General features: G+C 33.8%; 1 protein-coding gene across 1 annotated transcript in view; it reads left to right on the top strand.

Annotated features, from left to right (window-relative positions):
• The window catches only part of LOC142225126 (uncharacterized), a 979,687-nt gene that overhangs the window by 484,745 nt on the left and 482,912 nt on the right, over positions 1-12,030 (top strand). The window lies entirely within an intron of this gene.

Genomic DNA, 12,030 nt, shown 5'->3' with positions numbered 1-12,030 from the left:
TCGAAAATTTAGATCTACAAAGTGGTGCAGGGTATAATATAGTCGGTCCCGCCCGACTTTAGACTTTCCTTACTTGTTTTGTTTCAATTTGGCTAAAAACAATTTAAGAATTCATAAAATGGTACAAATTCTTTACATTTTATCGAAAAAAATGCTAAATCCAATCTGAAAAAATTGTGAGATTTTGAAAATAGTTGCTGTCAAACGTTTCAGACTAGCATTAGAATCCATTAAAAATTATAAAAATTGTTTATGTGACAAAATATAATAGAATTTTTTAATTTACATCCAAACAAGTAAGGAAAGTCTAAAGTCGGGCGGGGCCGACTACCACTTTGTAGATCTAAATTTTCGATACCACTATCACATCCGTCAAATGTGTTGGGGGCTATATATAAAGGTTTGTCCCAAATACATACATTTAAATACCACTCAATTTGGACAGAATTTGATAGACTTTTACAAAATCTATAGACTCAAAATTTAAGTTGGCTAATGCACTAGGGTGGAACACAATTTTAGTAAAAAAATATGGGAAACATTTAAATCTGAAGCAATTTTAAGGAAACTTCCCAAAAGTTTATTTATGATTTATCGCTCGATATATATGTATTAGAAGTTTAGGAAAATTAGAGTCATTTTTACAACTTTTCGACTAAGCAGTAGCGATTTAACAAGGAAAATATTGGTATTTTGACCATTTTTGTCGAAATCAGAAAAACATATATATGGGAGCTATATCTAAATATGAACCGATTTCAATCAAATTTGGCACACATTACTATATTACTAATTGTACTCCTAGTGCAAAATTTCAACCAAATTGGGCCAAAACGCTGGCTTCTGGGGCCATATAAGTCCATATCTTGCGAAATTTGACACACATGACTATACTACCAATTGTACTCCTTGTGCAAAATTTCAAGCTAATCGGGATAAAACTCTGGCTTCTGGGCCCATATAAGTGCTTATCGGGCGAAAGATATATATGGGAGCTATATCTAAATCTGAATCGATTTCAACCAAAATTGGCACGCATAGCTACAATGCTAAATCTACTCCTAGTGCAAAATTTCAACCAAATTAGGCCAAAAATCTGGCTTCTGGGGCCATATAAGTCCATATCGGGCGAAAGATATATATGGGAGCTATATCTAAATCTGATCCGATTTCAATCAAATTGTGCACACTTGACTATACGACTAAGTGTTATGTTTGTGCAAAATTTCAAGCAAATCGGTATAAAACTCTGGCTGCTGGGTCGATATTAGTGCATATCGGGCGAAAGATATATATATGGGAGCTATATCTAAATCTGAACCGATTTCTCCCAAAATCAATAGGGTTCTATTCTGACCCAAATTAGGAACATGTGCCAAATTTGAAGGCGAGTGGACTTAAATTGCGACCTAGACTTTGATCACAAAAATGTGTTCACAGACAGACGGACATGGTTATATCGACTCAGGGACCCATCCTGAGCATTATTGCCAAAGACACCATGTGTGTATCTCGTCTCTTTCTGGGTGTTACAAACATATGTACTAACTTATAATACCCTGTTCCACAGTGTGGCGCAGGGTATAAACATTGAATTCGGATCATGCAAATTCAGTGTACCTGCTGTTGAAATGGAGGACTTCCATCCCATGTTAAATTCTTCTTCGCGAATTTTGCACCACTTCCGGATCCAAAAAGAACATAGTCATTACTTTTTTGCTGGGTTGTGGTGCATAGTAAATTATGGTAGACCCCGCCCGACTTTAGACTTTACTTACTTGATTTCTACAGAAAAGAAATAAAATAGAAGAATAATTTAACTTTGTAACATTAGGTTTAAGTCGTTAGAGAAAACCTAACAAATATATTTGTTCAAATTTCTAAGAGTTACTCAATATTGTTGGGAATTTTAGTTTTAGATGGATCATATGTCCAACAAGCCACATATCATTTCTCTTATTAATAAAACTCTAGACATTTCATTTCATTTGACTATGTATGATTGGTTTTATATACATATACTCAGGAAATGTGATTATCATAGAAAAACAAATGTCACATTTGGTTAAAATTCTAGGATTTATTCAGGCATATACATTTCTGGACAAGACATTCCAATGAAACTTTTATGAATTCTGGTCAATGACTATGGACAAACAAAAAAACGAAACGAAACGAAATCCCTCAATCATACAAAATGAAATGACATTTCAAAATTTCTTTTTAAAAACCGAAAAATTGCAGGAACATCAAAATTAAAATTCATTTAGCTGGAGGCGGATGTGAACATGCACGTATAACAGAAATTTAACGAACTAACACAACCTCCCCCGGTGACAAATCAAAGAATGCCTATCATACATCCTTCCCAGAACTTCCCAGATGGGTAGCAATGTTAAAGACATATGAATCGCTTTTTGATTTTTGTTCGTTTTTGTTTTTTTTTTTGCCTCTCTCTCCTACTGCTCCATTTGTTTGTCTTACTTGGCTTTGTTTTGGCATATCATCATCATTACCACATGAAAACAACCCCAGCATCCACACCTATGCTGGGACGTGAAATATAATTTAGTTTTACTACCAGTAGCTAAAGAATTTCTGAAGTATTGGGGTATCCATCTGTCACATATCCTGACAGATGGATGGATAGTTGTATGTGTGTGTGTGTGTAAGGACTATTTATCATTTGAAAGTTTTTGCTTTGAATTGTTCTAGGAAAAAGGAACACATCATACTAGGACATCCTGATTGCGTATCTAACATCAGTTTATATGGTATACGTATGATTGTATGTGTGTGTGTTTTTGTGTTGAATAACTACAGTTCAGAATTCATGAAATTATTGTCGATGATTTTCCTCTCTACGCATGTGGTTGATGGCGGAAGGATATGACTAGCATGGCAAATATTTCGAATGAAAAATATTTTCTTTTTTTACTATTTATATTTACGAACATATATTCTGTAAATTATCATGAATGAAAAAAAATATAAACATACGTGGTTTTGTGTTTTTTTTTTTTAACTTCAGCAAAAGGGAAACATTTCTTTTTGGGAAGCTATATTCTCAAATGTTTTGTCTTTCAATTTTAATAAAACATAAATACCTTTAAAAGATACGAGAATAATTTTGGGTATTTTGGGCAAAACTATTTGTTTTAAATTAGATACCAAAATGGATTAATTTGATGATTATGTATACAACCAGAAATAAATGCCTTCGCAAATGAAGGAAATAAATTCATTAATTTAGTTTAGTACGAGTAATTCTGAATCCAATCAAGGTAAACTCAAAAAAAGTGAACTCTCTATTTCACTAAAGCCAATTTAACTTTATTTTTATATTTACTTATTTTTATTACATCGGCGTGATGCCAACGTTTGTAATACTGTTTAGTTAAAATTTTCTACAAATATTAAAAATTTTCTAAAATTAACCGAAAGTTTTCTTCCTGGTGGGTTCACTGTTTTTTCAGTGTAAGGTTTATATTAATTGATAACAGGTTAGCTGATAAGTCCCCGGTCTGACACATAGACGGCGTTGCTAGTATTAAATGCATATTATTTTCATATAGTACCAACCTTCAAATGATTCGTGCCAAAATTTGACGTCTGTAGGTCAATTAGTTTGTGAGATAGAGCGTCTTTTGTGAAGAAACTTTTGTTATTGTGAAAAAAATGGAAAAAAAGGAATTTCGTGTTTTGATAAAATACTGTTTTCTGAAGGGAAAAAATACGGTGGAAGCAAAAACTTGGATTGATAATGAGTTTCCGGACTCTGCCCCAGGGAAATCAACAATAATTGGTTGGTATGCAAAATTCAAGCGTGGTGAAATGAGCACGGAGGACGGTGAACGCAGTGGACGCCCGAAAGAGGTGGTAACCGACGAAAACATCAAAAAAATCCACAAAAAAATCAAAAAAATAAAAAAATTGAATGACAGTAGAATGAAGTTGATCGAGATAGCAGAGGCCTTAAAGATATCAAAGGAACGTACTGGTCATATCATTCATCAATATTTGGATATGCGGAAGCTCTGTGCAAAATTCGTGCCGCGCGAGCTCACATTTGACCAAAAACAACAACGTGTTGATGATTCTGAGCGGTGTTTGCAGCTGTTAACTCGTAATACACCCGAGTTTTTCCGTCGATATGTGACAATGGATGAAACACGGCTCCATCACTACACTCCTGAGTCCAATCGACAGTCGGCTGAGTGGACAGCGACCGGTGAACCGTCTCCGAAGCGTGGAAAGACTCAGAAGTCCGCTGGCAAAGTAATGGCCTCTGTTTTTTGGGATGCGCATGGAATAATTTTTATCGATTATCTTGAAAAGGGAAAAACCATCAACAGTGACTATTATATGGCGTTATTTGAGCGTTTGAAGGTCGAAATCGCGACAAAACGGTCCCATATGAAGAAGAAAAAAGTGTTGTTCCACCAAGACAACGCACCGTGCCACAAGTCATTGAGAACGATGGCAAAAATTCTTGGATTGGGCTTCGAATTGCATCCCTATCCACCGTATTCTCCAGATCTGGCCCCCAGCGACTTTTTCTTGTTCTCAGAAAAAAAATTTGGCTGCAATGAAGAGGTGATCGCCGAAACTGAGGCCTATTTTGAGGCAAAACCGAAGGAGTACTACCAAAATGGTATAAAAAAATTGGAAGGTCGTTATAATCGTTGTATCGCTCTTGAAGGGAACTATGTTGAATAATAACAAGTATATACGGTCGAAAGTGCGACTTATGTACGCTTCACCATGGATTGCGTAGAAACATCTTCTAAACACTGCCATCCACAATCAGCCATCTTCTAAATTGTATGTAAATCCATACGTGGTACACATTCAATCAAAAAAGATCGATCAAATACGTATATAATTCAGTTTGACAAAATTTTCTATAGACATAAAATTTTGACAAAATTTTCTATAGAAATAAAACTTTTAACAAAATTTTCTATAGAAATAAAATTTTCAAACACAATTTTATAGAAATAAAATTTTAACAAAATTTTCTATAGAAATAAAATTTTAACAAAAATTTTCTATAGAAATAAAATTTTAACAAAATTTTCTATAGAAATAAAATTTTGACAAAATTGTAAATAGAAATAAAATTTTGACAAAATTTTTTATAGAAATAAAATTTTGGTAGATTATTTTTGGCTCGAGTGGCAACCATGATTATGAACCGATATGGACCAATTTTTGTGTGATTGGAGATCGGCTATATATAATTATAGACCGATAAGGACCAATTTTGGTATGGTTGTCAGCGGCCATATACTAGCACTACGTTCCACATTTGAACCGGATCGGATGAATTTTACTCCTCCAAGACGCTCCGGAGGTCAAATCTGGAGAACGGTTTATATGGGGGCTATATATAATTATGGACCGATGTGGACCAATTTTTGCATGGTTGTTATAGACCATATACCAACACCATGTACAAAATTTCAGCCAGATCGGATGAAATTTGCTTCTCTTTGAGGCTCAGCAAGCCAAATCTGGGGATCGGTTTATATGGGGGCTACATATAATTATGGACTGATATGGAACAATTTTGTATGGTTGTTATAGACCATATACCAACACCATGTACAAAATTTCAGCCAGATCGGATGAAATTTGCTTCTCTTTGAGGCTCCGCAAGCCAAATCTGGGGATCGGTTTATATGGGGGCTATACGTAAAAGTGGACCGATATAGCCCATTTGCAATACCATCCGACCTACGTCAATAACAACTACTTGTGCTAAGTTACAAGTCGATAGCTTGTTTCGTTCGGAAGTTAGCGTGATTTCAACAGACGGACGGACATGCTTAGATCGACTCAGAATTTCACCACGACCCAGAATATATATACTTTATGGGGTGTTAGAGCAATCTTTCGATGTGTTACAAACGGAATGACAAAGTTAATATACCCCCATCCTATGGTGGAGGGTATAAAAACGAATTTTGACAAAAAAAAATGTGTTTTTCTTTTTTAGACCGGGGACTTATCAGCCAACCTGTTACTATTAATCTTTTAATAAAAAAAAATGAATTGATACACTTAACTTTTTAATCAAACTTGGAAGAGTAAGTTAGTTAAAAAATTATGGATATTTTTTTTTAATTTGTAATTGATTTTTTTTTTTTCGAAACAATTAATTTTTGAATCAAACCAAAATTGATTAAAAGATAGGTTATAGATAGTGCCCAGCAAAAAATGGATCAATATTTCAGCAGGATTGTAAGGGAGAGAGGCAGTACCAACTGCTTACAAAACAACCGAATCAGCGCTGATTTTTGTGAGCGATGTCCGGATTTAGAGCAGCTTCTACATAGCGCTGATATAATTGCTCATTTTAATAGAAATATTGCTCAGAAGTGATATATAATTTTGAGTATAGCATTGTTGGCTCGAAGCAAAACAGCACTACCTTTCATGCATCTATACTGCATGAACTCGTTGCAATAACGTAAACGAATGATCTGAAACTAGTTTGATTACTTGTTTACGTTATTGCCATCGATTCATGCAGTGTGGATGCACTGCCTACTTTATTGTATACCAAAAAGCGCAACTAAACGATGCTTAATTAAAACTGTGATTGATACTATAATTTTCGTAATTGAAGACATTTCAATTAAAAAATTAATTGGATCAAGAATTTTTGATTGAATCAGAAAAAAATGTGTAAAAAATCCTTGAATTAACCCTTTCGCTACCGATGTCCTCTTAGAAGGACATTCGAAAAAGACACCAAATTATATTTTCCCACTTAGTTTCGATTTATTTATCGATGTTATTTTAATGTAGAGGCTTTAATCGAAGTAAGCTAAATATGAATATTGTCCATATTGGTAAGGTCTAAAATACATTTTTATAAACTTCTTTAACAACCCAGCAAACAAATTTGGAAGTTCTTTCTAAAGGCACAACTTTAGAAGTACTTCTAAAAATTTTCACCCAAAAATGTTCTTTATTTTAACTGCACAGGAAGTTCATTTGAGTCAATTTTTATGAACTCTTTTCTTTCATATTTTTAATGGGAAATTTAAAAATTGTTTGTTTCAAATAGGTTAAAAGCAGATTAATTTGAATAAAATGGTATAAAATGGATTATTTAAATTTTGCCAAGGAAATTCTAAATCCGTTCTAGAAATCTTGCGATTTTTTGATAATATTTGATGTGAAATGTTCCAGACAAGCGTTAGAATGCATTCAACATCATAAAAAAACTTAAAAAAATTATTTATATGTCAAAGTATCACAAAATTTCCTAATTCAATCCAAAACACTGAATTCGTATCACACCTTAAAAAGTGATGCAAATTCAGTGCAACGAATGTTGAAATGGTGGACTTCCGTCCTATGACAAGCCCATGTTAAATTCACCGCTTCTGCGTCAATTTTGCACCACTTCCGGGTCCAAAAAGAACATTTTCACTACTTTTTTGGCGAAGCTTTTTTTTGCTGGGTTATAATATCAAAATAGTCATGATGGTGAATAGTGTGGACCTCACTCAGATTCCATTAAAGATTTATTAACTTATAAATTTTATATATTTATATATTTTATAAATATTTATATTTTAACCTATTATTTTTTTCAGGTAAATATTTTGCAATAAGGCTTAATTACCATACGTCTGGTAAGTCATTTAATGTCAATAATTACAGCAGATATTTTACATATGTACCCTTCACTTTAATAATGAAGCTATCGACTAAAAATCGAATACATATTGTTTTTGTTTGCACCACTTTGTAGATCTACATTTTGGTACAATCCCAAATCCCTCCAATTTGTTGAATGATACATATAAAGATTACTTTTCCAGACAGACAGACAGACAGACAGACAGACAGACAGACAGACAGACAGACAGACAGACAGACGGATATGGCTAGATCCACTCGGGGGCTGGCGCTGAACATTATTGCCAAAGATACCATGTGTCTATCTCGTCTCTTTCTGGGAATGAGCGTTGTCACAACGAAATTTTATTTTGGACCATTTTTTTCCAAAATAGGATCAATATTCTGTCCGATGGACCAAATTTCTAATTTCGAAGAAAAATGCCTTAAAAAGTAATTTATTGTTGTACATAGGCTTTTATTAAATTAAATGAAGTAAACAAGAAATTACTGAAATGATTTAGCGGTTAACAACAGAATCAAAACGTCGACTTTTCAACTTTTTTTTTAAATTTTGGCAAAATTTTCTAAAAAGATAAAATTTTGGCAAATTTTCTATAAAAATAAAAATTTGGCAACATTTTCTATAGAAATAAAATTTTGGCAAAATTTTCTATAGAAATAAAATATTGGCAAAATTTTCTATGGACATAAAATTTTGGCAAAATTTTATATGGAAATAAAATTTTGGCAAAAATTTTCTATAGAAATAAAATTTTGACAAAATTTTCTATAAAAATAAAATTTTGGCAAAATTTTCTATAGAAATAAAATTTTGGCAAAATTTTCTATACAAATAAAATTTTGGCAAAATTTTTTATAAAAATAAAATTTTGGCAATTTTTTTTTGGAAAAATTATATTTTGGCAAAATATAATTTTTCCAAAGGTCGAATTGTAAAGTCCATTTTAGTTGACATCAAAAATCGAAATTTAATATTGCAACAAGTTTGCTTAAACTTTCGACTTGCACCCATAATTTGATGCGTCAAGTGTTGTTCATATCGGTCCATATTCTTGTATAGTTCAATCCTACTTTTCCACTTCTGTCGTATTTTGAGTATATGGAATAAAATTGTCCATAAAGATATAAAACCTGACCCAAGACCTAAATCGCGAAATTTTCATCAGATTTTTTTGAACACTTAATCGTCCATTGAAATGGTATCTAATTCTATAGACACCATTAAATATGTTAAAAAATTAAAATTCTAAAAAAAATGAATAAATTTGACAAAATTTATGATAATGGACCAAAATTGGTTTTATAAACTGCGAGCTGCACTTTGCACACAAAATTACATAAATAGACAGACCGACATCGCTAAAATGACTCAGAATTTAATTCTAAAACGATCGGTATACTAAACGATTGCTCTCTAAAATATTTTTTTTTTTTTGGAATTCTGAATTGCGGATGAAAATTGCGGATAAAAATTGCGGCTTCAATGCCCCCATGAAGTCAAAACATTAAATCGGGAGATCGGTTTATATGACGGCTATATCAAAACATTGACATCTATATACATCAAATTTAGCACAGCTCTTTATGGACCTAAAACACCTCTGGATTTCCAATTTCTAGAAAATCGGTTAAAAATTGCGGCTTCCATGTCCTCAAGAAGTCAAATCGGGAGATCGGTCTATATGAGGGTATATCGAAACCGGGTCCGATATAGCCCATCTTCGAAGTTTACCTGTTCGAAGACAAAATACGAGTTTCTGCAAAATTTTAGCACAATAGCTTCATTATTGAAGGCTGTAACGTGATTACAACAGACATCTAGGCAGCCTGACTGATCGATATTGCGTTGCGTGTTACAAACGGCATGACAAACTTATTATATTCCCATCACCATCCTATATGGTGGTGGGTATAAAAATGCTGGATACTTCAACTTTGCACTGACGCTCCATGCACTTTATGCCACTAAACTTGAACTTTAAATGTTAGCTGCACTTAATACCAAACATTAAGTTTTGAATTTTATTTAAAACAACTATATTCCCTCTATATTTACTACTCAGACATCCTGAATCCAAAACCGCTAAAACGTTTTCACACACCAACACCCATACACTCACACATATACCATCACCACATCGATTGCACGGCGCATTAAAATTCAGCCAAGGTAAACAATGTGGCGAGGTTTTAGGGTTGCAATTTAAAGTGTTTGTGTGTTTGTATGTGTGTGTGTGGTGGCATTGTGTTGGTGTTGCCTTTAAGACGTGTGTAAATTTGTGGAATTTTCACTGGTATTCACTTCCCGTACACTAGCGAGCGTTAAACGGATATCAACCATTTTTCAACTTCTTTCACAGCACTTCTTGAAAATGAGGTAAGAGCTCATTCGCACTAGTTTTACACACACACACATACACACTAGCAGAGCAATGCGTAAGTTTTGGTATGAATGTATATGAAAGAGTATATACAGTATGATATGGAGGTGCGAGTAGGTTTAGGAGGCCTTTTCACGCTGAAGAAAATATAGCCGCGAGGCAAAAGATTTCTTGTCCTTAAAACAGTAATGAGATTTTTGCTTGACATAGAAAACGCATTTCTCTGACATAAAGTTTTTATACCCACCACCATAGAATGGGGTATAATAAGTTTGTCAATCCGTTTGTTCCACATCGAAATGTAAAAATGTCCGACTATATGACGTATATATATTCTTGATCAGGGAGAAATTGTAAGACGATACAAGCATGTCCGTCTGTCTATCTGTTGCAATCACGCTACAATCTTAAATAATGGAGCTATCGCCCTGAAATTTGGCACAGATTCGTTTTTTGTCTGCACGCAGGCCAAGTTCGAAGATGTGCTATATCGCTCTAGGTTTTGATATAGCTCCCACATAAATCGATCCCCCGATTTGGGGTCTTGGGCTTCTAGAAACCATAGTTTTTATCCGATTTGTCTGAAATTGGAAATCTAGAGGTATTTTAGAACCACAAATAGGTGTGCCGAAAATGGTGTGTATCGGTCCATGTTTTGGTATAGCCCCCTTACGGGAGCCAACATGGTGCAATGGTTAGCATGACCGCCTAGCATACACAAGGTAGTGGACTCGATTCCTGCTTCGACCGAACACCAAAAAGTTTTTCAGCGGTGTATTATCTCATCTCAGTAATGCTGGTGACATTTTTGGGGGTTTCAAAGCTTCTCTCAGTGGTTTCACTGCAATGTGGAATGCCGTTCGGACTTGGCTATAAAAAGGAGGTCCCTTGTCATTGAGCTTAACATGGAATCGGGCAGCACTCAGTGGTAAGAAATAAGTTCACCAATGTGGTATCACAATAGACTGAATAGTCTAAGTGAGCCTGATACACCTAACCTAACCTAACCATAGCCCCCTTACACAGAAAAAATGTTTACGAAAAATTTTCCAATTAAAGTCTTAATTGATTTTTAACAAATATTCAACAAAAATTTAATTGGTCCAACAAATTTTTTAATTGAAACAAAAATCAATCACAAAAGTTAATAGCATCAATTAATTTTTTAATTGGATCACTTAATTTTTTATTAACTTTCAATCAATTGTTTAACTGATACTATCATTTCTGTGATTGAAGACATTTCAATTAAAAAATTAATTGGATCGATTAATTTTGTGAATGAATCAGAAAAAAAAAATTTGTGTGTACAGACCGATCTCCTGATTTTATTTCTTGGGCTTCTAGAAACCGTATTTGCCATCGGATTTGACTCAAATTTTAAATCTAGAAGTATTTTAAAATCACAATTAGTTCTGCCCAAAATGTTGAGTACACTGAAAAAAGTATTGTCGTGTGGTCAAATATTTCATGTCTTTAAAATACGAATATAAAGTTTTTTCCTTGTCCAAAAATCGATAAACTTTTCAATGAAGTCGTATTGTCCTTATAATTAAGTGATTTGACTTAAAAATGGATATCATAACATGAAAGAAACAATTTTTGGGCTAAAGTCAACTTGACATTAATAATTCAGAAAAATTCTTTAAAATTAATGAAATTGTCTTAAAATTTGTTGTCTTTTTATACCCACCACCATAGGATGGGGGGTTTATTAACTTTGTCATTCCGTTTGTAACACATCGAAATATTGCTCTAAGACCCCATAAAGTATATATATTCTGGGTCGTGGTGAAATTCTGAGTCGATCTGAGCATGTCCGTCCGTCCGTCCGTCCGTCCGTCCGTCTGTTGAAATCACGCTAACTTCCGAACGAAACAAGCTATCGGCTTGAAACTTGGCACAAGTAGTTGTTATTGATGTAGGTCCGATGGTATTGCAAATGGGCCATATCGGTCCACTTTTACGTATAGCCCCCATATAAACG

This window comes from Haematobia irritans, chromosome 2 (assembly GCF_050003625.1).
Source record: "Haematobia irritans isolate KBUSLIRL chromosome 2, ASM5000362v1, whole genome shotgun sequence".
Classification (NCBI taxonomy): Eukaryota; Metazoa; Arthropoda; class Insecta; order Diptera; family Muscidae; genus Haematobia; species Haematobia irritans.
This window is presented reverse-complemented; position numbering and strand designations above follow the sequence as displayed.